Source organism: Zootoca vivipara, chromosome 11 (genome assembly GCF_965207765.1).
Source record: "Zootoca vivipara chromosome 11, rZooViv2.hap1.1, whole genome shotgun sequence".
NCBI classification, from domain to species: Eukaryota; Metazoa; Chordata; class Lepidosauria; order Squamata; family Lacertidae; genus Zootoca; species Zootoca vivipara.
In genome coordinates this window covers 10,809,641-10,835,641 of record NC_142594.1, presented here as the reverse complement: position 1 = coordinate 10,835,641, position 26,001 = coordinate 10,809,641, and the positions used below count along the sequence as shown (strand labels likewise).

At 41.1% G+C, this 26,001-nt stretch overlaps 1 protein-coding gene and 1 pseudogene across 6 annotated transcripts in view; both read left to right on the top strand.

The window, feature by feature from the left end:
* On the top strand, positions 1-12,233 carry LOC148684202 (immunoglobulin-binding protein 1 pseudogene; annotated as a pseudogene). Its single transcript, XR_015946290.1, has 2 exons — positions 1-136; positions 10,335-12,233. The product of XR_015946290.1 is annotated as an immunoglobulin-binding protein 1 pseudogene (transcript).
* The window catches only part of TRAK1 (trafficking kinesin protein 1), a 124,419-nt gene that overhangs the window by 796 nt on the left and 97,622 nt on the right, over positions 1-26,001 (top strand). For 2 of the 5 annotated variants that reach the window (XM_088653663.1, XM_035130173.3), the window contains exon 1: positions 2-136. The exons of the other annotated variants lie outside the window; for them this stretch is intronic. The gene's annotated coding sequence lies outside the window, so the exon portion shown is untranslated. Of the gene's footprint in view, position 1; positions 137-26,001 lie in introns of those variants that run through there. 5 annotated transcript variants of the gene reach the window in all.

The window sequence follows — 26,001 nt, the reverse complement described above, 5'->3', positions numbered from 1 at the left end:
CCCGAGCTTGTTCTACAGTCCCGCGCTCCGGAGGAAAACCCGGCGCAGTTTTCTGCCCTCCTCGTTCGTGTGTCTCCTGCGCTGCTTCTTTTGGGAGACGTCCTCTCCTCGCTTCTCCTGACCTGCGTGCGCTCAGGTAGGGCCAACGGAAGCTGCCATTGCAGATGTGGCGTTGGACAGACAGATGAGCTGCTTCAGGTTCAGGAAGCTGGAAGAAATTGCCTTTATTTAGCTTGCAGCCAGGATGTGCCCCTGCGTGGTTACGGTTTGTCCCAATTTTTCCGCGAACCGCACGAGTAGACATGACCTTCAGGAGACTTGCTTGTAAATTGGCAGAACTCTGCCTGGTTTTTACACGTTCCCTGGTTTCTTTGGCTTCCTCTTAAAAACAGCAGTTCAGCCTGTTTACACAAGAATTTGCTTGCAGAGGCAGACCGTGTGAATTATTTACAGTAGAGGGGGGAAGGCAGCAGTCACTACCCAATTCCAGAACATTTCAGCTCTTAATCCTGATTTGTTAATGTATTTTGCATAGGTTAGTAACTGTGAAGGAAAGCAAGGTTTTATTCAGTGTGTATGTGCCCTTTACGGTACAGAGAAGAAATGGTCATGTAAAGACTTACATAAAACCACTCATTTGCTGTTCCAGTCCTTGGAAGTCGAAATCATACTTGCCCTAAGCATGCAGCTGACCTCCAAACTATAACTAACGGATGTGTTTTGATGGGGTTAATTGAAAAACGTCTCACAAAATTATTTATAAAAGGCAGAATTTTAAACTAGAAGTAAGGTTTTTTAAGGTCATTGTGCTAGATTTATTGTTTCCAGCCGAGGCCTTGCTGGGGCTTCTAAGGCCCATGCCTTTTTTGGCTGCCATAAATGACACCCTAGAGTCTACTAATCTCTCAGCTTTTGCTAACCTTTATTATGATATGCCATACAGTTCATTGCCTTGTTTGTTTGTTTAAAAGATTCCTTACCCACTCTTCATTGCTGAAGGAATCCCAGAGTGAAATACTTTAAGATATAACAGACAAATGCATAGGCAAATAAGTCTGCAGCTTGCTTTGGAAACTTCTAAGAGTTGGTTCCAGCTGTACTTGAGAAAAGCAAGGGATTTCCAAAACCAAGATCCTACAGAATAAGAAATGCAAGGTTTGTGGGTGATGTCGTTTATTGAGCCAACTCTTGCTGGTGGTGCAAGTGTGTGTAAGCTTTCAAGGTAAAACTTGAACTCCTAAACTGAAAGAGATTGGTCTTAAAGTACAGTACATAGTTTTTGTTTTAATAATATTTATTCAATCAATCAATCAATATACTTTATTCGACCGATAGTCAGAAACAAAAACATTTCTCAATACAAAGATAAACATATAAAACTGAAGGCATCAGAGGGATACATAAAATATAAAAATATAAAACTGAAGGCATCAGAGGGCTACATAAATGGGGCACGACCGCGCTACTAGACCTTCTACAGATAACCCACATCAAGACATTCGATTATACGTTTCCGACACTTCTTCAAAAGTTACAATACAATTAAAATATGTTTTCAATCAATATATCCCTCTGGATATAGGACGGTATATAAATTCAATAAAGACGGTATATAAATTCAATAAATAATAATAATCCCCCCACAGACACCTCTGTGATGATGATGGCATTAAAATATCCTGCCTTCTTCAATAAAAGAAAAAGGGAGACCAGATCATGTCAAAGGTATCTTTTTTTGGAGGTAGCTTTGATTAGTTGTAGATGGTATGTGAGGTGTTCTGATGACATATAGCAGGCATATCCCACTCCCAAGAGTCTGCGATCTACTCCCAGTATTAAAAAACTGGCAGTGATCTACCCATTGTCATTGGAGGAGCATGCGTAGGGTGGGTGGATTGCCCAGAGTTGTTGAGCTTTTTGGGGGAGGATTTTTTAGCTCTCCCCCCCATAACTTTTTGTACACAATAAGGATCCCGTGATCTACCAGGATCAGCTGGGGATCTACCTGTAGATTGGGGAGCCCAAGTTGTTCGGCTTCTTTGGGGGGGAGCCAGTGATCTACCACAGACATCCAGTGATCTACTGATAGATCATGATCTACCTGTTGGACGTGTCTGACATATAGGTAATCTATGGAATTGGCTATCTGCAGTATGTAGTAATGGCTGCAAAATGGGACATCTTTAAAAGGGATTAGGTAAATTAATTGAGGACAAGGGTCTCAATTGCTTCTAGTCATGCTGGCTGTGTACTACCTCCAGTTTTGGAGATATTATGTTCCTGAATACTAGTTGCTGGGGGAGACATGTGGGGATGGAGCTGTTGTTCTCATATCTTGCTTGCAGGCTTCTTATAGACATTTCATTGGCCATTGTGGGAACAAGACACTGGTCTAGATTATTAATTGACTGATTTTATCTGATGCGGCCATTTTTAAAATGGCCTTCATTAAAGAGATCCCAGAGTGGTTTACCTATCAGTACATTTAAATTGGGGCAGGGAACTTCAGACTGAGAGCCAATTATGGCCTATTAGGCTTCCCTGTCTTCTTCTTCTTTGGCGATCACTCGTAGCCGAGTAAGTCTTCCATAAACACGGTTTTAACAATGAGTCCGTAAGTCAGTGTTTCTCAACCTTTTTTGGGCCACGGCACACTTGTTCCGTGGAAAAAATCACGAGGCACACCACCATTAAAAAAGTTAAAAAAATTAACTCTGTGCCGCCCTATATTATGATTATGACTGTAAGAAACACTTGCCAAATATTGCTTTCCGGTGGGTCAATGTTGTGTATTGGCGGCCGCTAGGCTCGTTTGTACTGAGCTTTGGGAAAGAGGAGGAGAAATATTGCTTTCCGACGGGTCAGCAGTATTTATTGGCGTGCGGCCGGCACGTGACAATGCAAATCACCCTTCTCGTCACGGCACGTCGCGGCACACCAGCCAGCGTCTCGCGGCACACTAGTGTGCCGCGGAACAACGGTTGAGAAACGCTGCCGTAAGTGACTGTGGAGGCCAATTCTGGATCCACACATCCTTCCACAGTAGGTACATTGTTTTCCGGCCAGGAGTTGATCACGGTGTGGATTTGCCAAGCGTGCCTTCCTCTTAGCATGTTTCTCCCTTGCATTCTGAGTTCGAGTGTCTTCAGAGCCCATGGCACCTTTGGTAAAGGCTATTCTCCAACTGGAGCGCTCACAGGCCAGTGTTTCTCAGTTGTCAGCGTTTATACTACATTTTTAAAGATTTGCCTTGAGACAGTCTTTAAACTTCTTTTGTTGACCACCAGCATTAACGCTTTCCATTTTTAAGTTTGGAATAGAGTAGTTGCTTTGGAAGACGATCATCAGGCATCCGCACAACATGACCAGTCCAACGAAGTTGATGTTGAAGAATCATTGCTTCAACACTGGTGATCTTTACTTCCTCCAGTGCACTGATATTAGTTTGCCTGTCTTCCCAAGTGATGTGTAAAAGTTTTCAGAGACACAGTTGATGGAATCTTTCGAGGAGTTGGAGATGGCATTTATAAGTGGTCCATGTTTCACAAGCATACAGTAGGGTTAGTAGTACAATAGCTTTATAAACAAGCATTTTGGTTTCCCTGCGAATGTCCCGGTCATCAAACACTCTGCACTTCAATCGGGAGAAAGCCGCACTTGCAGAGCTCAGGTGATACTGGATTTCAGCATCAATGTTGGCCTTTGTGGAAAGATAGCTGCCTAGGTAGGAGAAGTGATCGACATTTTCCAATGTTACACCATTGAGTTGGATTTGTGGCGCTTCAGAGGGCGTCCCTGTATGACCCTCAGGACTCTATCCAAGCCTCTCTCCTTAATCTCCACCCCTGCCACTCCATAACCTTCTTGAATGCTTTTTCCTGAAATGTTATATGCCTCCTTATCTGGATGGAGAGAGAGGAGTATAGGTGTATGTAGAAACCTCTGATTTGTTATGTTTGGCTGGAATGTAACCCATTTTACAGAAAATAATTGCTTCAGTAACTCCATCCCCTTTTGTGTCAGACCCGCCCACCACTTTCCTGTGACCCTGGCAGGTTGACTGCAAATGAATGTGGCCCTCAAACTGAAAATAGGTTTCCCCACCTCCAAATTAAAACAACATTAATATATTAAACTAGGAATCAGGTTTCTTTTAAAATATATATATTCCATTTTAAACCACCCCATCATCCCAAACCACAGTGGGAAATCTAAGTGAGAAAACCAAGCAGCAGCATTCTAGCCCAGAAGCCTGATTGTAAAGATGCTTCTTTCTGCCATGCATAAAGCTCAATAAGGAGGGAGACAACTGTTCCTCTAGGAGAGGGGAGACCTCCTGCAGATGCAGTATCACAAGCAAGAAAATCCTGTTGGATTGCTTGGACCTTGGGCCTGATCTAGGACGGTTCTTCTTATAGAATTGTAGAGTTGGAAATGACCATGGGGGTCATCTAGTCCAGCCCCTGCAATGCTGGAATCTTTTTGCCCAGTGTGGGTCTCGAACCCACAACCTGGAGATTAAGAGTCTACCGACTGAGCTACGTTTTTATGTTTCAGTCCTAGCTGTGGATATTTTTCGATACAGTATTTTTGGTCTGGATTGGAGATAGAGCAGCAGAGGGGGGCATTTAAAAGGCTGTTTAGAGGGTGCTCCCCACTTACCCAATTTTCTCTTATGGGGTGGGCTGGACCATAACCTCTGCATAAGTAGGGGGTGCCTGTAGTGTGCAGCTTTCTTAATTCCCCCTTCTCTGTATTAAATCTCTGTGTTGACAAATTCATATTTTACAGGTATTAGTGGCAGATCACTAGTGACGTTTATCCCACCAAGCCTGTTAGTTATTTAACACTGGTTATAAATATTGCCGTGTAGCAGTGGTTTTTAACTTCTCTAAAGTTCTTCTCCCCAGATATTTAGGCAGCCGCGGTCTTTGTTATGACCCCATTCTTTGTTCTTCGGATACTGTGGTCTGATTTGGCTTGTTTGTCAGTATGTTGACTGGGAAGTTCTTCCCTCTGTGAGAATTACTTCCTACAATGTTATTAGATGATGTATTCTGCTGCTGGAATCTTAATTTGTTGTGTTCGTATTAAGTTCTAATTTCCCACAGGATGTATGCATTCATTAACCTGGTCTGTATTACACAATCACAACAGACTTATTCATATATCGTCCCCATAATTCCTCTAGAAAATTTCATTGTTCATAAGCTTTACCTGGCACTGCTCTTGTGACAGCAACATGCAAGCATTATAAATGTAAGACCTGTTAGTGGGATTACAGAAATTTGATGTGACTGTAGTGTATTTGTGGAGGGGAATGCTGATTTTTAAAGCCTTCTCTTGAAAATACAAAAAAAAAATTATTTAATGTCAGCTCTGGTTTTTGGTTAAAGTATTTAAAATATCAATTCAGTAGCACCTCTTTGAGATGACAAATTTGTAACAGCACAAGCGTTTATAGGTTACATGATTCTTCATATGAAAAACTTGGATAGTTGGCAACAAACATTACAATGCAGTGTGTTTATAATCTGTATGTCAAGTACTAAGGAATGTGGGGAGCTTATAGTGATGAATTGTTCACTCAGTTTTTAAAATGGGAGAAGACTCTAGTCCTAGATCAACATTGTATAAATTCTTCTGCCACCTTATGCTCCTTAAGGAAGAAAATTAATAATTTTTTTAGGAATGGTCATTTTGGAGTGTCCTTGAAAGCTGAACTGTTGCTTTGCAAGTTACGTGTGTTTCTGCTTTTTATACAAGATACATATCTTTTCATCTGTTTCCTTAATGACAAGATTGTTTTGACATTTGGGAAGCTTTTAATGTTTGATGGATTTCTGTATTTTAGAATTTCTGTTTTTTGGAAGCCGCCCAGAGTGGCTGGGGGAACCCGGCCAGATGGGCGGGGTATAAATAATAAATTATTATTATTATTATTATTATTGTAGGCTGTTGATGGACATTTTCAGCACAATGTACCAGTATATGCTGAAATGGAGTTGTAAGATATAGTTATTTGACACTGCAGTTGTACTGTATGTGTCAATTAAGAGACACAGTTCGCCTCTAAGTCTAGTGCAGAATCTGTTGCCTTGATGTGGTGATCCTGTAGTGTGCTTATTGATAATGAATTGTCTCAGACTTGGGCACTGTCTGTGTTAGAGAACAATAGCTTTGTCAAAACCTTAACTTTAGGCCCTTAAGTGTTACTGGTTGACGTTCTGTAGTATGCAAAAACATAACATCATAGTTGTTTCCATCAGTAAGTTGGTGTGCTGTTTCATACTGAAGTGCAACAGCATTGTTTAAAAAGGGACAAATTCTGCACCATTTTATTCTTAGTGAGGCTCACCCAACAGTTATGGTATGATACCACCAAGAGAAACAGAATCCTTTATCCTATCCATCAGAACACATTGCCTTACTATAAGGCTAAATGTATCTTGCTGCTTCTTATAGCTAAAGCAGGGCTGGCAAGCTATGTCTTCCAGATGTTGTTCAACTTCAGATTCTATTATCCTCAGCCAATAAATAGTCCTGGATTATGAGAGTTGTAGCCAGTAACATCTGGAGGGGCCCAGGTTAGCCACTTCTGGGTTAAAGCATCTCAAGTCAGAAAACTTTCCCAGGTTGTTGCAAAGCAAGCCAAGTAATCTCTACTAAGTTACAGAGCCTAAGCCGCCAAAATAATTAACTTGTAAGCATTATCTCATGGCTAATCTCTGTAATAAGCCTCTTAACTGGATAAGTGTATATAGTAGAGTAAGTCAAAGTTTTTCTCAGGAACATTATAACTAAGGCAAGCACTTTAGTTAAAAGTTTGTTTTGTTTGTGAGAAAGGCAGTCTTTCCTTTATAACTTTCACCCTCAAATTATGAACTCTTTTGTTTAGCAAGTGGATATTCCTAAAAATGAACTAGATCTGGAGCCCAACCTGCTGCTAAGGTGGGAGGAGAGTGACCATATATATTTCACTAATTATCCCAATAACTATTTGAGGTGTGCTGTTGTTACATTTTTAAAGTCGGAGAAATGATACAGAGAGAATCAGAGATGATAATAGGTGGCCTTAGTTAAAATGAGGTTTCAACTTTAGGGCTCACGGGTCCAAACCTAAGACTACTATTCTGTGTCTTACTTGACTGCGGAAATTGTTTGTGAATAGCAATGCATAGGATTGCATCATTAGTTTGAATTGCAGTCCGATCCTTAGGCATATGTACTTAAAGCTAAGTGCTATTGTTTGGTAAAAGTTGCATCCAAGTTAACATACTGAAGACTGGGCTGTAAATATTTATATTGTCCTCCGATCACAATAATCCATTTGAAGCAGCTGAAGTGAATGTTCTGTATATTTATTTCTCTTACAAATGATAGAATTTAGATCACTACAAACACACAGCTGCCATATGCTTACAACATTGGGATTGTGACAAAACTGAAACTTCAGAACTTTCCATCAGAAATTCAGAATGTCAGAAATAAGATGATATACTGGTTTAATGGGATGTGGGTGGTGCTGTGGGTTAAACCACAGAGCCTCTTGGGCTTGCCGATCAGAAAGTCCGCGGTTCGAATCCCCGTGACAGAGTGAGCTCCCTTTGCTCTGTCCCAGCTCCTGCCCACCTAGCAGTTCGAAAGCACGTCAAAGTGCAAGTAGATAAATAGGTACCGCTCCAGCAGGAAGGTAAATGGCGTTTCCGTGCACTGCTCTGGTTTCGCCAGAAGAAGCTTAGCCATGCTGGCCACATGACCCAGAAGCTGTCTGCGGACAAACGCCGACTCCCTCAGCCTGAAAGCGAGATGAGCACTGCAACCCCATAGTCATCCGCAACCGGACCTAACATGGGCGTACCCAGGATCAAAACTAGGGGGGGGCAAGGGGAGGGGCCAAGGCACGGAAGGGGAGGGGCCACAAAGTGGGCGGGAACAGCGAACTCGCGCTCCGCCGGGCTGTGCCCCTCCCTAGCAGCAGGGCTGGTGGGCGGAGGCGGAGCCCAGCCCAGCGTAGCGCGAGTTCGGCGTTCCCGCCCACCGCGCCGCGCTCCCTGGTTCCCCGCCGCTCTTGGCCTTGCCTGAGGGCGCGCCGGGGAGCTGGAGGGAGGGTGCGGCGCGGTGCGGCGGGAATGGCGAACTCGCGCTCCGCCGGGCTGTGCTCCGCCTCTGCCCACCAGCCCTGCTTCTAGAGTAGGGCAGCTGCCCTAACTTGCCGCATGGTGGGTACGCCCTTGGGACCTAACGTTCAGGGGTACCTTTACCTTTATACAGGTCTAATGCTGGCCAAATTAATTGAAAAGGGCTGGGGAGGGAGAATCCGAACTGGAGAAACTGCCAATTCCAAATACCTGCTTTGCTTGCTCCAGGACAGGCATATCCCCCCGCACCACCGCCATTCCAGAACATGAAAACTTTGAATGTGCCAGATCCAGATCATGTGTGCAGCCCACCCCCCTTTGCTACCGGTAGTAGTGCTGTCAGAGCACCATTGGTGGAGTAGAAAAGCAGAGAAAGGTCCCACTCCTGTACCAGGGGAAGCTTGCAAGGTCAGACCATTATCTCTGCCTGTGGACCTTTCTCTCCATGGGCACAGAGGCAGATCTGTTCTATCCTATTGCCCCTGAAATACCTGCCACAGGACCATTGGATTTGCACCCTTGTCTTTTTATACCATAATGACAGATCACATGACTAAAATTGCCCTAAAAGACCATATAGGGATAGCCAGTGTCATGCCCTCCAGATGTAGGGCTACAGGCCATCATCCCTGACCTTTGGCCAATCTGACTGGGGCTGATGGGAGTCTAGCAACATCTGCATTATTATAAGGTGATTTGAACTCCACTAGTAAAATCGGATATACAGTAAGTTAGTTGGATAAATAAATAAATGATATAGCATTCTAAAATTTAGTATCAAGTCTCTAAAACACCTTGGAGTTGAGACTAATCAAAGAACCTTTGTGATACAAAGTTAGCAGTTGTTTTCAAAAACTGGTTTTGAGACTAAAACTATGGACTTGGTTTACATTTTTTAAAAAGTCTTCCCTTTACAACTTGCCACACATTACACCAGGCAAGCTTAAGTGTTGAATCATTGGGACTGAAGGGCATAAATAATGCGGAGAGAGAGATTTGTTGCTATTTGTCTCAGATGGAAACTTGCAGCAATAATAATTTCACCAATACATTTATGCCACCCATAAATTGATCACTTTATTTATTGAAATAGGATTTTCTGAATTCATAAGAAATCCTCTTTCAATAAATAAAGTGATCAATTTATGGGTGGCATTTGATTTGTGGAGGGATTATAAACAGGCGTGTGGGCTTAAAGTAGAAGAAAAGAAGAAATGGAGCAGCTGATTAGTGTCCCAACATGACCAACCAACATGAGGTGCATGTGAAATTGCCGCTGTCCACAACCATTTTGGCAGACAAAACCACTTGCTTATCAGTCACGGGCATGACATAAAGCTTGCCAATAACATGTTGATAGTTTTTATCTACTGACATGTTTGTTGAATTTCTAGCATTGAAGAGTTGTTTCCAAAAGGTGAACAGTCTTGATCTAATATCAACCCTTGTAGGTTATCCAGGGATTGTAACCTTTGTTGGACAGCTATGGCTCTGAGCCACAAACAATTTAAACACACAGGTCTCAGATTACTGTACTTTTAAACCTTTTCAGACCCACTTTGGAGCAAGCATACATTAGCCGCTAGCTGCTAATGAATTTCACTTTGGAGTGAGCTGATTTAAATGCTTATACACAGGATTATTAACTCCAGCGACTGGGTCACTGTTCCCATCTACTATAAATTTTAGCCTGGCATAAAAGTGTGGCAGAATGACTGCTTTTGGGGGAGGGGGCATTGTATGGCCTTTTATCCCCACTATTTAGGGACGCTCTATGTCAGTAATCTGCCATCTGAAGATACATAGTACATCTGAGGAAGTGGTTTCTCGTCCATGGAAATTTATACCGCAATGGATTTGTTGGTCTTTGGGCACTACAAGACTCCGTACTGCTTTTACTACAATAAATCAACATTACTTCCCCCCTGAAATGCCCAATTTAAGTAACTTGTAGACAGGAAACAAATGCATTGCGTAATTGTTTGTTAGAAGTTAAAAATAAAAGGTAGCACAAAAGGGAATAAAACTGCTTTGCAGCTCACCTCCAGAATTGGAGGTTGGTAGTCAGTTCAGCTTAACTTGTGTAATAACACAAGTACATACAACCTGATACACATTACGCAACAAACTGTATTTTATGTAATGGCTAAATTGGCAGTTGCAAAAATCCTGTGCTTTGTCTTCTGTCTTCAGCACAATTATGTTAACTCAGTGTGCACATGCTCCCAAGATGGGGGCGAGCACAACGATGGGGGAGCCGCTTTGACTGTCAGAGCTGCTGGAGTCCAGCTGGCGGCTGCTGGAGGAGGTGGAGGATGGCAGCGCCGTGGAACCTTCGTCGGGGGCGCCCACTGTGCAGCAGAAGGTGCAGCGTGGGGTCGGCCTCCTGTAATGTGCCGCCCGCGCCGTCACCGAGCTCCAGCTCTTCAGCCACAATGAAGAGCTGGAGGAGATCTCCTCAGCTGACCTGAAGTTCATGTTGGTCCCTGCTCTGTTGTCGGCCCTCGTCTTGAAGCATGTCAACCCCAGCAAGCGCCTGGAGCATTTGTAGAGGGCCCGTGTTGGCTTCATGGACTTCCTGAAGGTCTGCAAAGACTATGGGATTGGGCACTTCAAACTCCCATGGGAGGTGGAGAGTGGGGATGAAAGTGCATCCTCCGGTAGCTCTTTCAACACCATTCTGGGGTCTGATCAGCAGGCGGCTATCCTTGCCATGGCATCCAACAGGCAGGCGAGAATCGAAAGATATAAGGAGAAGGAGGAGCTCGAGAACCAGCTGGCCACCCTGAAGCCCTTCATTGACTGTGGCCAGGCAGAGGAGGAGCAGATCCGGGAATTCTACTTGCTCCAGATCAAGAAGTGGATTAGCACAAGCTTGGAGGAAATTGAGAGCATTGATCAGGAAGCTGCCATCCTCATTCAGCGGGACGCCTTGAAGCAGGGTACAGTGATGCAGCCTCCACGCCCACTTGGGCCTCCGTTGAAGCCCTTCATCCTGACCCGGGATGCTGCCCAGGCAAACGTGTTTGGCACTGGCTACCCAAGCCTGGCGACGATGACAGTGGATGACTGGTATGAGCAGCATCGAAAGCAAGGGACCCTTCCTGATCAGGGCATGTCACAAGCGGCCTCAGCAGCTCCAGAAAAGCAGCAGGAAGAAGAGAAGAAAGCGGAGGAGAAGGATGATGATGATGATGAAGAAGCTTTGCGCAAAGCCCGAGAGTAGGATGAGTGGAAAGAACTTCATCCCAGGGGCTACGGCAACCGCAAGAACATGGGCTGACCGAGTGCCTCCTCGAAAGAAGGAGCCTGTGGCCCAAGCACCCTCCACAAGAAAGAGGATTGAGCCCCCAACCCTGGGGACCCCTCTCTCTAGAGGAGAAGGTTTTCAAAAAGAGAGGTTTTTTTTTGTATGGGGACTTGTGTCAGGTTCCCCTGGCCAGGAATCTGGAAGTAGTGAAAGCATCTTCCCCCAGATGGACGATCCCTATGGTTATCCCTGTTTCCTAAAGGAGTCTTCAGCAAGCAGAGTGGATAAGCCTTGTCGGGTTAACTTGTAGTTGCTGTAATGTATTCTTTCTTTATTTAAATAAAGTAATATGAAATGGAAAAACAAAACAAAAACTCAGTGTGCACATGTTTTTAAAATAATTGTATGGCAAGGTTTTAATGGGAAGCCACAGTAACGTGTATGCAAAGAAATGCATTTTCCACAATTGGAAAATGGTTGAATATATTTTCTGCAGATTAATATTTCTATTTATTTCTCTCTGTTCTCCATGTTCATAGCTGTTACTTCTTTTACCTCTAGGAAATAAAAACAAGCCATTTAAGTGAATCAGAAGTGAGATGTTACTTTGTGCTGAGGGTTCCAGTGGAGACAATCTGTACGTCTAAGTTACTGTGGAAACCATGGCTGCCAAACACTAACTTCTTTGTGCTTTACTAATGGACTATAACCCCAAAGAAAAGCTGTCTTCTCTTTTCTATAAGATATTTTATTAATTGGGACTCCTCAGTCCTCAAATTCTGAAAACTTCCCTTGAAGGGTCACGGTTTATGTCCAGCTGAAAAAGAGATTAAACTCAAAGCTAACTTAAAAAAGAAAGAAATTCCCACACTTTTCCTGCCAACCAGCCTTCAGTGCTTATTCCCTCCTTCATTAAGCTGTTAGCAACATAGTTGTATTCAGAAGAGTGGGGTGTTCTGTGCAGTTTTCCTGCTATCTCTTCCTAATTTCAGACAATAATTCATTCTGGGATGAAGAAAATTGTACTAATTCCTGCATTAGTTGCTTTTCCTAACAGAGAAGGTCATTATAACAGTTACTCTGGGAAAGTTTTGCCAGGAGGTTGGAGTTCAGGGTGACAGACTAGGAAGTAACACAATCTTGCTTCTCTGCTTACAGCCTGATACACCAAGACCTGTAGAGATCTGCGTGATTATAAACTCTTAGAAAGGGTAGAAAGATTTCCCACCACGGCCATATATGTCTGCACTTATTTTCTCTCTGCACAAAACTTCCTTTGCACTTAAAATAAAGTTGTATGAGAATGAATGGATGATTCTTCAGTCCCTTTTCCTTCTCATGGTGAATTTTTGAAAGGGGAATATTCGCATGATGTGGTGATGAGATCACTCTGCAGGGAACACCAGCTGGCCTATTACTAGGCAGTTTAAATGTCTGTCTTGGATGTTTTGGGGCTCTTTTCCAGACTCCTTGCATATTGTGTAATGGAGTCTGTGGAAAATGAGAGGTGTCTGCCAAATGGCTTTTCCATGAAACAGATTTCCCTTGTCTTCCCTTTCCTCTTGTGCTCATTTGAGGAGGGTATTCTATATTTGTTAGAATTCAAACCCTTCCATGTTAAATGAGAAATCCTGGGAGTGACAAAAACAAGGGAAAAAGAGCAGTTCGAGGCAAGTCCAGTGTATAGTCCCAAAGCTTCAAAGCTGGTCTGTAGACCTAAATATAAGACAGAGAAATGAATGGAAATAAGTGCTGTACTTTTGAATAGAACTAATTCCGATGAGCCCTGAGTTCACAAGCTTCTCCCTATAGCTATCATTGTCTGCAATTTCCTGTTGCTGGTGAGTCAGGATCTATAGCTTAGAGCAGGCTTTCTGGAATGCAGCCAAAGAAGCCAGACATGGTCACTGAGAACAGCTGATTTGTAGCCACTGAGGCACCAATTTGCTCCATGATTCTTTTCCCCTCCATAGAATACAACTGTTGTGGCTTTGCGTGGCCTTACTTGCCATGCCTAAAGTGCTTTGATGAATCCAATAGTGCAACTGTGTAGACCTGTGCCACAGCTATAGCTGGAGGATATTTGGATACAGTTATTTTTGCTCCAGTGATTGCAAGTTGTTTAGTCCAGGTGATATATTACCGTATGTGCACTTCTGAGGTTAATCAAGGAAGTGTAAAATAAATTTACCATACATTTTTAGGAGGAAAAAGTGGTCTTACATTCTATCTTCCCAGCGAACAGAATGGCCTCAAATAAACAGCTCTGTCCTTTAACCAATACCAGCTCCTCTTTTAATATTTGTCCCCATTGGCTAATAAACAAAACCTTTTGGTGATTGACCTAGTTTGTGGTGCTATTAAAATACATGTAGCATGCTCTAGCATAGGAAATGCTGTTATAAACAAGATGATAAAACAATGAACCTTTCGAGTCTCTTATTGATTCTGTTGGAAATAACTTTGCTGAATGGTACTCTTACAGGGCTGATCCATAGAATTTCTGTTTATGAATTAGAATGTGCGCCATTTGCTGTTTTAGAGTCCCTCTGAAAATAACAATGTCTTCTCTCTCCACACCATTGCTATTAAAATGCAGGAGCCAGGGAAGTTTTAAAAAGATTAGTCACTGAGCATTGGCTTAAGCTTGTCTACTTAACTGGAAAGTCTTTCTGAATAATATTCTCCTGGAAAACTGGAAAATGTTGCATTTTCTATAAGCCTCTTCTACCATTACAGTACTGGTGCTCAACAACTTATGCTAACTGTTGTGCATATGCAGATCCTTAAGCTTTCCTTAAGGCAGGGTTGCGTCCAAGCAGGAGGGGTGAAGGTCTTTGAAGCAGAGCGGAGACTGGGAAGATGGCGTTGAACAGGATTCTGGGTATTGCAGCTGTCAAATTCTGTCACCCCTCTCTGTTCATTAATAATGGTGTCCTGCTCCCCCCCATATAATTTTCTATAACAGTACATTGAACATCTCTTTGTGTATAGAAGGTCTACTGAGGCCTCTAGTGTGAAACAATGCCTTTGTTTGCAGAAAAGCTCATTGAGCCTATTTACACAGTTAAGAAAGGTTTTCCACGGGCAAGGAAGTGAAGTGAAGCCGAAGCTTCAAAAGGTGTTCCTTAGAATAGTTTATTAAGGCTCCATCATGTTTCACACTTTCTTTTTCAACTAGTTTAGTTTCCCCTGAGGAAGAGTGATTTGACTTCAGAGACATTTGATTTATTTATTTTTTTAAAAAATGTATGCTGCCTTTATTCTATTGTTAATATTCAAGGGGTCTTAAGAACATAGCATTCTTTTTGCATATGTGAATTACAATTCCAACTCCTAGATCCGCTGGGTAGAGATTAGGAAGGAGTGCCATATCTCCTGTAAAGGCCACTGCAATACCCTCAAATAGTTCCAAAGGTGTAGGGTTGGCCATAGGCCCCAAATCAGCACTTTCCTTAGGTGGTTAAGAAATGGCCTTGAATCCAGAGGATCAAATATTGGAGATTCGAGTAACCAATCTCCCTGTATTAGAATGAATGGAAAGACAATTAAATAAAAATAATCAGATACCTACAACAAGAAAAGAGGCCACCCAGTAGGCCTGGGTGATGTATCAATACGTTGTCCAGGACTATATTGAGGGCCAGACCACAGTGGTATATTGACCCGGTGGTATATTGTGGTACAGTATGTGGTGTTTTGACCCAGTGGTATATTGCCTGCTGGCTGGCACCTTAACTTCCTTCTCCGGCTGAGTGGGTGGGCTGCCTCCTTCCTGTGGCAGGCACTGGCAGCTTCACCTCGCTGTTTCGTGGGGCCAGGACCAGTGCTCCTTCCTTTTCAACACTGTGATGTATCACTATATTGTGATGTTTAGCTGGTGATACATCATATCACCCAGCCCTACCACCCACATGCATTTAGTTACTGTTGTGACCAGCACAAGTTTGATAGGGCATGACAGGCTTTTTTATGTTAATCTGCTCTTTTTGGGAGAGTTGCAGCCATTCACACCCAACAATGTGGATCAGTTAGTTTGACTCAGTAAAAGGCAGCTTCCTGTGTTTGTAATGAGTACATTGCAAATATTCCCCCCCTCCCCCAATTTTCCTTGTTGCACAATTGTCAGAGCAATTAGTATATTTTTGCAGAACCTTTACTGTCTGGCAAAGATGCAAGTGCACATCGTGTTGCTCAGTCTTCAGAAGAAACTACCCCCAGGCCCTGCATAGGCAGTTACTGCATTCCAGGCTCTCTTTAATAATTTGCTGGTAATTGTTGCTTCCTGACTTACTCAGTACAGTAAATGTATTCAAGCCTAACAAGACTGTGTTCATTCCTGAGCAATGGGCCGTTAACTGTTCCATTCTTTCCCAGTGATGATCTGATTAATAATTAGAATGTTTTTGTGACAGAAATTAAACACTGTGTTTTGATTGGCAAGATAATATTCATAGAGAACGGATGGTCAGAATTGGCATAATGTCACTCAGCCTGCCACATTATTATGGTAAGCTGTTAGAATTCAGGTTCATGCCAAACTTGCCAAATAAAGGCAAGTCCTGTTTAGGGAAGTTTTTAATCTGTGATATTTTAATGTATTTTGGTATTTGTTGGAAGCTGCCCAGAGTGGTGGGGGAAACCCAGCCAGATGGGCGGGGTATAAATAATAAATAATAATAGTAATATAATATGATAATAAAAAAGGCATAGGAAAAGCTAATGACGACTTTTGAATCATAAAATATTGAAAAGGATAAAATTCATTGTCTTAATGAGAATTTTAAAGCAGCAATATTTTTAAAGTGTCTCTAAACCAAATTTTATCTGAGACTACCCACCCACGTTGGCTCAGTTTAATTATTTAATCACTATCCCGTATCCCTTAGCCACAATTGCTCTCAACCCAAATCCTTTATTGATGTCCTGGCAGTAGTATATTACAATCATGTGTGATAAACTTTCAGAGTTGAAAGAAAATTTAGGCTGCCTGCCGACAGACAAGATTTGAACCAGGAAATGGCACCAAAGTGGGAGAGAGCTGGAGAGCAGGGGTAAACAGCTTGCACAGCCTCTTCGAGTATCTCACTCTCCTTCACTTGCTTCCTGGCCAGCAGTCATATAAATAATAATACTAATACTAATAATAAATAAATAAATAAATAAATAAATAGTTGTTGTTGTTTGGGGGTGCTCCATGCCTACCCCTGCCTGCTTGCCTGCCTGCCCCTCCCTCCCTCGCATGCTCAATCATGTTCCTTGGGCAGGATCTAAGAATCCCTCTGCCCTTCAATCACCATCGCCCTCTCCCACAAGCAGGGAGCAACATTTATTTTTGGAGGCGGAACAGAAACTAGATAAAAAGAAACGGTCTCCATCAACTTCCAAGACTAAAATGGAGAATGCCAAGAGGCCCCACAGTGGCGCTGGGCAACTTTCCTGTCTCGAGAGGCAGACAAGGCACATCACTACTCGAGGAAGTTGGGCAGGATTGCCGCTTCCCAGCCTCTCTCAGCATCCTCCTCCTCACTGTATGCAATTTCATGTATATGCACAGTGTAAGTGTGGGGGATTCCTGTACTCAGAAAGTTCACATAACCTAGATCAGTGAATTGTTGAAAGAGGTTAAATAATCAGGCTATACTTTGTGCCTCCTGAATGGGAAGAATAGGTGAAGATCCTATATTTATATATAATGTATTGGCGCTTGTGCAGTTATAGATAAAAACAAACTTTCTTGACAGCAACATATGATGATGAACATAAATTGATGGATTCATCTACGTCATTCTCCTTTGATTTCCTTGTCATTTGGAGATAATTTCAGATGACGCTAACAATGAAAGCCATTGTAATGTTTCTTAAGGTTGTTGGCTTATACTCAGTTAACATTTTGGCAAAGATTGGTGCTTTGTTTAGTTTGACCCACAAAGCTGTCCAGAGACTGCTTTAGCAGCCGATTGCCATCTGTAGCTGCCAGATTCTATCTAGGCTGAAGGCCTAAAATTTTACCTTCCACAGCTGTTGCTATTAGAGGCTAGGGAGTCACTGCAGGCTCAAGTATTGGACCTCATTATTCACTAAATATATGTTCAATTCTGTAAGAAACCTGCAGAATTGAACACAGCCAGCCAGCCCTACGTCCTACTTCTTATTTCAAAGATACTTTGATGCGTCCCAATGCCTTTTCTTTTTAAAGAAGCTTTTGCTTAGCAATGATGCACCTGAATATGTGACTTTAAAAATTAGACTATGAACATGGAAATAAGTTAGTTCTTAAACAAAAAACATTCTACAGTTTAGAAAATTTAGGGTTTTATGCATGTCATTCTGGTGCCTTTTTGTTGCGTACAGTTATAATTTAATTTACCAAAGACAGGAAAATTGTTTTAGAATCAAGAAGTTGTACATTGCAAGTAAACCCTAATTGTAAATGTATATGGTACACTTCTCAATCTATATATACACTCATGTATTGCAATTATTCTTAAAATGTTTAGTGTTTTGCAATTTGAGGCATGGTCTGTTTTAATGCATTCAGTTCTCTACATTTTAATGTAGAGAACTTACCATAAATATGATGTAGAGTTCACTTACTGCTTCTTAAAGTGTTAGAAATCACCTGTCCTACTAGTAACTATTGTTGGAATTCATTAGTTTATTCATTAGTAGCACATTAGTAGGCGTTAAGCATTGACAAATGGATTCTCTAGCTCCATTTTCACTCTGAATAGTTTGCTTTAGATTTTTTTTAAAAAAAGATTCTGACATTGAAAATGAAACTATCATCTAGAATTTTTTTGCAGGGACTTTATCTCAATTGATTAAGTGACAAATGTGGTCTTGGTTGGTACAGTACTCTTAAAATTGTATGCCGCCCTACACTCATACCGGTAGATCTCAGAGCAGATCACAACATAACATCAATCCAATACTGTGTTCTTCCTATGGTATGGTATTTGCTATTGATTTACAAGTGGTCTTTTCATGTTATGAATTGGAGAATATTACCATATATATGATTAAGTATGGAGTGGTTTAGCCAGCATTAAAGCAGATAATCTTTCTCAGAGTAAGTTATTTTATTTCAGGATCCTGTTGGTTTTGTTGAGGCTCACCTTCAGTGCTCTAGTAACTTACCGTTACACAAAAGGGTAGTTGGAATTTGATTTGGCAGCCATCTTACTTCCCTAAGTATTATTGCTCCAGCTATTTTTCTTTAGGCTGGTGTCCAGTTAGACTTGGTTGTTCTTAGAATTGGGAGGATACAGTATTTGCTGCATGAACTCGAGAGGATTGCATTTGAGCAATCCCTTCTTACGGAATGTAGGTCAAATTTAAGTAATTCATGACTGAGATAATTTGGTAAAACCTATAGGAGAAAACATAAAGGAAAGTGTGGTTGTAGTCTTAACACATATTTAGGTATGTTGCATTTGAACTTAGTGGGACTTGTTTCTGAGGAAACATGCATAGGATTTGGCTGAAAGACAGATTAGTTATGAGAGAACTCCCTGAACAGCACTGATACTTTGTTTCAGTGCCAAGTGAATCCTATCAGTTTGTCCATGCATTTATGGGCTGTTAACTGCTGGTGCATTTTTGGGTGTTTTTTGATAGAACTTTTCAACACTGTTTTTATCTACTTTAAATTGCCTAGAATTCTTAATGTTTTACACCAGGCATCCCCAAACTTTGGCCCTCCAGATGTTTTGGACTACAATTCCCATCTTCCCCGACCACTGGTCCTGTTAGCTAGGGATCATGGGAGTTGTAGGCGAAAACATCTGGAGGGCCGTAGCTTGGGGATGCCTGTTTTACACATACTGTAACACACCTTGAGATCACATGATAAATGTGGACTAAAATTGTATTTAATAACATTTATATCGTTGCAAATTCAAATTTTGTGTTTAAATACACATTTTGTTGATTTTCTGCCATTAAGCCTTTTTAATTAAGATCAATTCCTCTCTCCGGCTCTGGTGTCATTTCCATAATTCTGTGTTGTTCTTTGATTTGAAAAACAAACAAACACCAAAAACCTCCAGTTGATTCTAATGTGTATTGCATTTAGCGTCTTGAGTAAAATCAGAGCTGCCCTCTCTGGCCCCATCTTTCACAATTAGCTGTTCTACTTTTCTTCTGCTGACTTTATTTTGAGGAAGCCAACATTATGATGATTTAGATTTAGATTCTTTTTATGGTGGGAGGAATGAACTGAAGCGAAATGTCAAAACAGCAACAGAACAGCAACACTGCAGACTGGGTGTTGGTATCGGCCTGTATAAATATTCTCCCAAGAGCCAAATGCCACAGAATGAATGGCATGACAGAGAGCCAAAGTACAGTTACATTGAAATGACCTTAATAAAATATAGCGCTGCTCATGGGAGGTTGCTGAGTGTTGGAGTGGGGGAAGCACATGTACAAATAACTTTGTATTGAAAGTGCAAATGCCTGATGAGAGAATAGGCAGGAATAGTTCATAAACAAAAGCTTTGCATCAGTAGACTAAAAACAGATCATCGTGCAAATCTCAGAGTGGGTAAGAAGTTTTGTTGTACTCAGTACTGAATTATTTGCCTTTGAACTGTACATTTGTATTTGTGGCCTTGTACCACTGTTGTCTCCTGCTGGGTAAAAATCTAGGGAGTCTGTCATTGTAATGCTGAAAGGAGTTTAAAAAATAGGTTGAGATAATTTGTAGCAATTGTAGAGTTTTCTCCTAACTCCCCACCCGACACAAGCATATACACGGTCACTTCATTAACATTGAATATGGTATTTTGCAAATGGAACATCACAGTGTTATAACAACTATAAATAATGCTTTGTTTCACTTGTTCACTAATGTATTGGCTGATACATTTGAGCCAACAAATATTAGCTCATAACCTCTGCCAGATAAAATGGAACATTAGGTATTGAAATGATACATATTGGCATTGTTTGTACACCACTTTTTAAACCATAGTTAAACTTAAACTTAACTATGGTTTAAAGGCAAACATGCAGCTGCCAAAACAAAGTTTTGATTTGGCTTAGTGTTGCATCCATAACTGGGCTTGGGGTTTATTTTACCATGAGTGGTAAGCCAAGAACAAATAATGGTTACAAAATGTGGTTTGTTTGAGAGAGATAAAGCATGAGCCCAAGTTTGGATTCAGTGCTGAGCAAGACCATAGCTTAGCGCTCCTGGAAGTGTGGCAGGAGTGGGTGAAGAGCAAAAAATAATGCATTTAACCCTTGAACCAGACTTGAGCATAATTATGAAATAAAGGGGCAGGTGACGCCAGTGCTTACTGTGTTTAATCTGTTACAAAAGTTAGAGCATGTGTCTCTTTCAGTTTCCCCACTGATATTGCTGACTATTATAATACAACTGTACAATCAGTAAGGGTAGATAAATTTTCCAGCTCGGTGAAAAGGTCTCATCCATAGTGTTTGATTGGATTGTTTTAAAAATCTCTTTAACTGTATAGTTCACCATTGCTGGATACAAAGTTTTGAAAACTTTTCAGTTTTGTACTTACTCTCTAGGCTAGGGGATAATATCAGAAGTGAAATTTGCAGCAGTTTTCCTACTTGATTCAAAGCATGAGCACCTTGTTGCATACATGTGTGTAATCTGTATTGAGATGCTTTGAATCTGTATACTGTTGGAGGGCAGCAAATGGTTAACATGTGTACCAAATAGACCCAGTGTTGGAAAGTCTGTAAATCAAATCCAGTATGATGACATGTACATTCTGGCAGGAAGTCAGAAATGAACGGGAAGCTACAGGTGAACTTGAAAGGTTTATTCATATACCAGTGGTGAGGTAGACAGGTCTAGGTTATTTTAACACAAGGTTTAGTACAGTACACAGGAACATCTCATTTTCCTCTCCAGTAATGTTACCACAAACATTGTACAAGTGAAAAATGAACAATGGTGGGTGGGTGGGAATTAAGAATATATTTGAACCGTATTTACCTCTGCAATGATCCCCTTGGGGCTTTGTCCATTATCAAATCTCAGTTCTAATATTTGCTACGGTATCTACTTCTAAACATTCCAAATAAAGCACACCATTTAAAGCTCTTTCATTTTATTATTTGTAAAACGCCTCAACATAAAAAGTTTACACTCTAATAGGGAAAAGGAGAACAAGCAAAGCTCACACTTCAAATTCTAGTGGTGTTTGTCATTCATGCTGTAACTTCAAAACCTTTTAAAAACATTCCTGAAGCATGTCTTTGTTTTAGGAAAATAGCAGATTCACAGTTGACTGAAACTCTTTTCAGCTGGCAAGTTTCAGAAAGGAAACAGACTCTGGTCTCACCACTTTGAACTTCTGGTCAAGGCTTAATAGGATTATCTCATAAGGTGGGAGGTATCTTTGTACTTTGGCACCTGAATATAATTATTATCACACCTCTGCTCTGGTGTGGTGGCTGTTATAGAAACAAAGTAGCTGGAAAATGAAACTGCTAGGAAAGTTTCCAATACAGAAGATACAGCAAGAACAGTCAGCTGTCTGGCAAAGCTCTGAAACTCAGATGAACTATAAGACGCTCAGGAGCTTAATTTAGTTGTTGTGGGATCAGCTTAATATAGACAGCTGAGTTATCATGTGGAAATTCCAATTTGGACATGTATTATTATAAAGGACTCTCTGTTTATTTCTGCCCCTGGCAAAGCAGAAATGTGACTTCCCCCTAGCTGCTCTGTGTTCTTCCTGTATCAAGAGAACCCTATCTGTAAACTAGAGATTTAGCATTCTACCGAAGCCAGATGTATGGTTGGGGAAACTGTATGGCAGCAGCCTAGTTCTAGTAATTTACATTTCCACAAGGGTTTTGGAAGAATGAATGTGTGTGTTCAGTCCTTACCCATGTAACTCTGTTGGCAGTGTTCCCCTCCCTCCCAGGCTGAGATGGTTATTTAAAGGGTCATTGTGAGGAACACCTCTAGATCTGGTACTCTAGACTCCAGGAGAGCACCGGATCTCTGCAGAGTAATGCAGATTTATCACAGCTGGTTCTGTCTTCATGTTGCACCTTGCTCGCACTGAATGCTTTTGCCTGATATACTGGTCCACGGAGAGCGCTAAAGTTGTTATATGGGCCTGGATAACTCAGTTGGTTAAAGCATGGTGCTGATAATGCCAAGGTTGCAGCTGATAATGCCAAGCTGTCCCTGTATGGGAACAGCTGCATATTCCTGCATTGCAGGGGGGTGGACTAGATGATCCTCAGGGTCCCTTCCAACTCTGCAATTCTAGGATTCTATCCAACAGACCATTAGGAATTGACCTCTTTTTATGAAAGGGCTGGTACAGTGCTGTTTTTATTTTAATTATTGGTATGTTTAAAAAAAGATTTTATATATGTGTACAGTGGTACCTCTGGTTAAGATCTTAATTCGTTCCGGAGGTCTGTTCTTAACCTGAAACGGTTCTAAACCTGAAGCACCACTTTAGCTAATGGGGCCTCCTGCTGCTGCTGCACCGCCAGAGCACAATTTCTGTTCTCATCCTGAAGTTCTTAACCCGAGGTACTATTGCTGGGTTAGCGGAGTTTGTAACCTGAAACGTCTGTAACCTGAAGCGTTTGTAACCAGAGGTACCACTGTATAGATTTAAATCAGTGTTTGATTGTATTTTAATGATTGATTTTTCTATTTTTTAATTTATTCATTCATTGCCTAAAATTTGTACACTGCTTGATTGCAGAAAACCTCAAAGTTTACAAAAGATAAACATTAATTTTTTAAAAAAATGTTTTTATCAATTCTTGTTTTTATCTGTAAGCTGCCTTGAGTTCTTGTCAGGGAAAAAGGCAGGGTATGAATAATAATAATAATAATAATAATAATAATAATAATAATAATAATAATAATAGAGTCAGTCCTATGTGACCATTTAGAGAGGCAGGAGGAAAGTTGATCTTTCCCCACACTCTAAAATTGAAATCCTGTACGTTGGGTGAGTGGTGCTGTAATTCTGAACATAGTTCAAGCATTTTCAATTTATTTCTGGAGTTGTCATTAGCATCAGGGCAGGGGAAAGTTCAGTTTGTTTCTAATGTAGCTTGCCCTCTAACAAAAGTGTCATGGGAAAAATAAATTGGAAGACTGTCAGGATACTCCGAATAGCATTCCCCTCTCCCTTCCTAAATTCTGGTTTGGATTGTAGCAATTCATTACGATTCTGATTTTTTTATAGTGGATGATATCGTACATTTTAAATTGCATTTCTAAGTTTATTAATTTTAAAGTGTTTCATTTTCTCAAATTATCTGTCTTGGATTTAAAATTGCTGGGGTGGTAATGATAAAATGCATCTAATGTGGAAGAACAGAGATCTCTTTTTCACTTGCAGTTGTGTAGTAATTTTTTATTACGCAGTTAATATTAAGGATGAGGTCAGTTGAAAAGTTCAAGATGATGTAAATATTTGCAAATTTGAGACTATAACATTATAAATGTTACACAAAACAATATTTTCAAGCGCGTCAACCTTTTATTCATAAAATGTTACATTTTTCAGTGGTTTATTTAATTGGCAACAGTAGCAGGTCCAAACCTCATTATTGGTAGTTTTAGTGAGAGCAGTATTTTAAGTGTTTGCGGGGTATAAAAATGGAGATCATTCAGAAAGGAATATTGACATAAAGACCAGAAAAAAGAAAATGCATACTCCACCCTTCATTCTATTAGAAATATTTATTTCACCAGTATTGTTTGGATGACCTGACAATATTTGTTCCTTATTTGTTGAGTCGGGGAAGACATGTCCGATTTTGTTCTATATATAAATATTTCCTAGCATAATTTCTTTCTGTAGTGGTAGAGCAAAAAGTATTATTATTTACTTACTATGTCTTCTCCAATCCAACCATCCTTAACTTAGTGCCTTTCAGATGTCAACATCTGTGGTCCATTGTTGGACTACAGCTCCCATCAGCCACTGCTAGGAAAGCCATGCCGGCTATGGGTAATGGGAGTTGTATTCCAAAACACCTGGAGGCCCCTAGGTTGGGAAAGGATGCTCTAAACCCCATTTTAAAATGAATTTTAAGCCCTACGCTGTCTGTGTTTCAAAATATATTAAGAATGTTCAGCTATTGTGGGGATAACTTTTTGAACAAAGCACAGTTTGAACAAAGTACAATTTCCGTAGATTAGCTGTTGTTGTTTTTTAAACCCACACCTTTCCACTTTTCCCTCTATCCCCAAATCTGCCCTGTCTTCACTCTTCTGACCAGTTAGATCAGGATTACGCTGCAAATTCTTTCCAATCACATCCTCCCTTCTCAATGGCAATTCCTGTCTCTGTGCCATTTTTTGAAGCAAATCATGGATAGCGTTACATCTACGTTGGCGTTTTAATAAACTGTGTGTAGTCCAGGCCACAGTTGCGTCCACGGTTAAAAGGAGATTTGCAAATCATGTTCATGCAAGTGTAGATGAGAAAAAAGCCAACTGTTATTGCCGCCCAAAAAGAATATGTGTGCAAGGAGACAGCTGGAGAGAAGGGAGGACTGCCTGACCCAGGAATACACCCCTAAAACTAGGGGTGGCCCATCCCATTTTGCCGCCTGAGGCAAATGCCCCTGTCATTGTCCGCCTTCCCCCACCCTGAAGCCTTGCTTAACAGCAGCAGCTTCTGGGTTCTGGTGGCTTAAAAAGCTAAACAAAAATCTGCTTCTCTGCTTAAAAATACAGCTTTTTAAGAGTTTAGTTTAATAATTTATTCCCACACCCCCCTTGTTTTCTGCGTTTTGTGGGATCTAGCACCTCATTATGCTTCCATAATGCTTCTTCAGGCATTAAAGTTTTCGTCCTCCTTCCTCAACCCATGTACAGTGCCTTTGATCTAGGTCTGCTGGGCTGTTCCCAAGTTGGCATGACTGTCTTTTGCTGATAATGTTCATGCCTTTCTAGCAAAGGGGCTATTTTTAGCATTTGCAAGGCTGGCGTCTACTTCTTCCCTAGAGTCACTAACAAAGTCCTGGCAGAAATTGGGGCTGTAGGAAGCCGGTGCAGATGGAACAAGAGAGACTGGTGAAAGTGAAGTCATACAGTATTTCCAAGCAATTTAGATGCAGGCATTTAGACTGTGGCAAGAGAGCCCTCAGAATGGGGAACCCCACCCTTTCCATTTGCTAGTTTACCTACTGTATTATCAGCTTGTGAATTGAAGGAACTACATCAATGACTCATTTTTGCATTTATGGTCTCGCTTTCAAGGCTGCAGTGTTTACTAAATTAATCAGTTGGATTAATTATTTAAAAAACCTTTTATGAACTGAAAACTACTTCCAAATGACTGAGCAGCATCTTTTAAATCTGTAAAAAGAGCGAGGGGGGGGGGAATAGGACAAGTAGTTAATAAAAATCCAGTTTGCAATCACCCCATAGGAGGCACCCCTTGTATGAGTCTCTTTGAACAAAATGGCTGTTGCAACCTAAATGTGTCCCATTAAAAATAAATAAAAATATAGCATGTCTTTTTCTTTTAGAATGATTGTTTTTCTCATATGCAGATTTATGAAGATCAAATTGCATCAGCTAAAATAAATACAACAAATTGAAATCAAAATTTTCTTACATAGGTATAG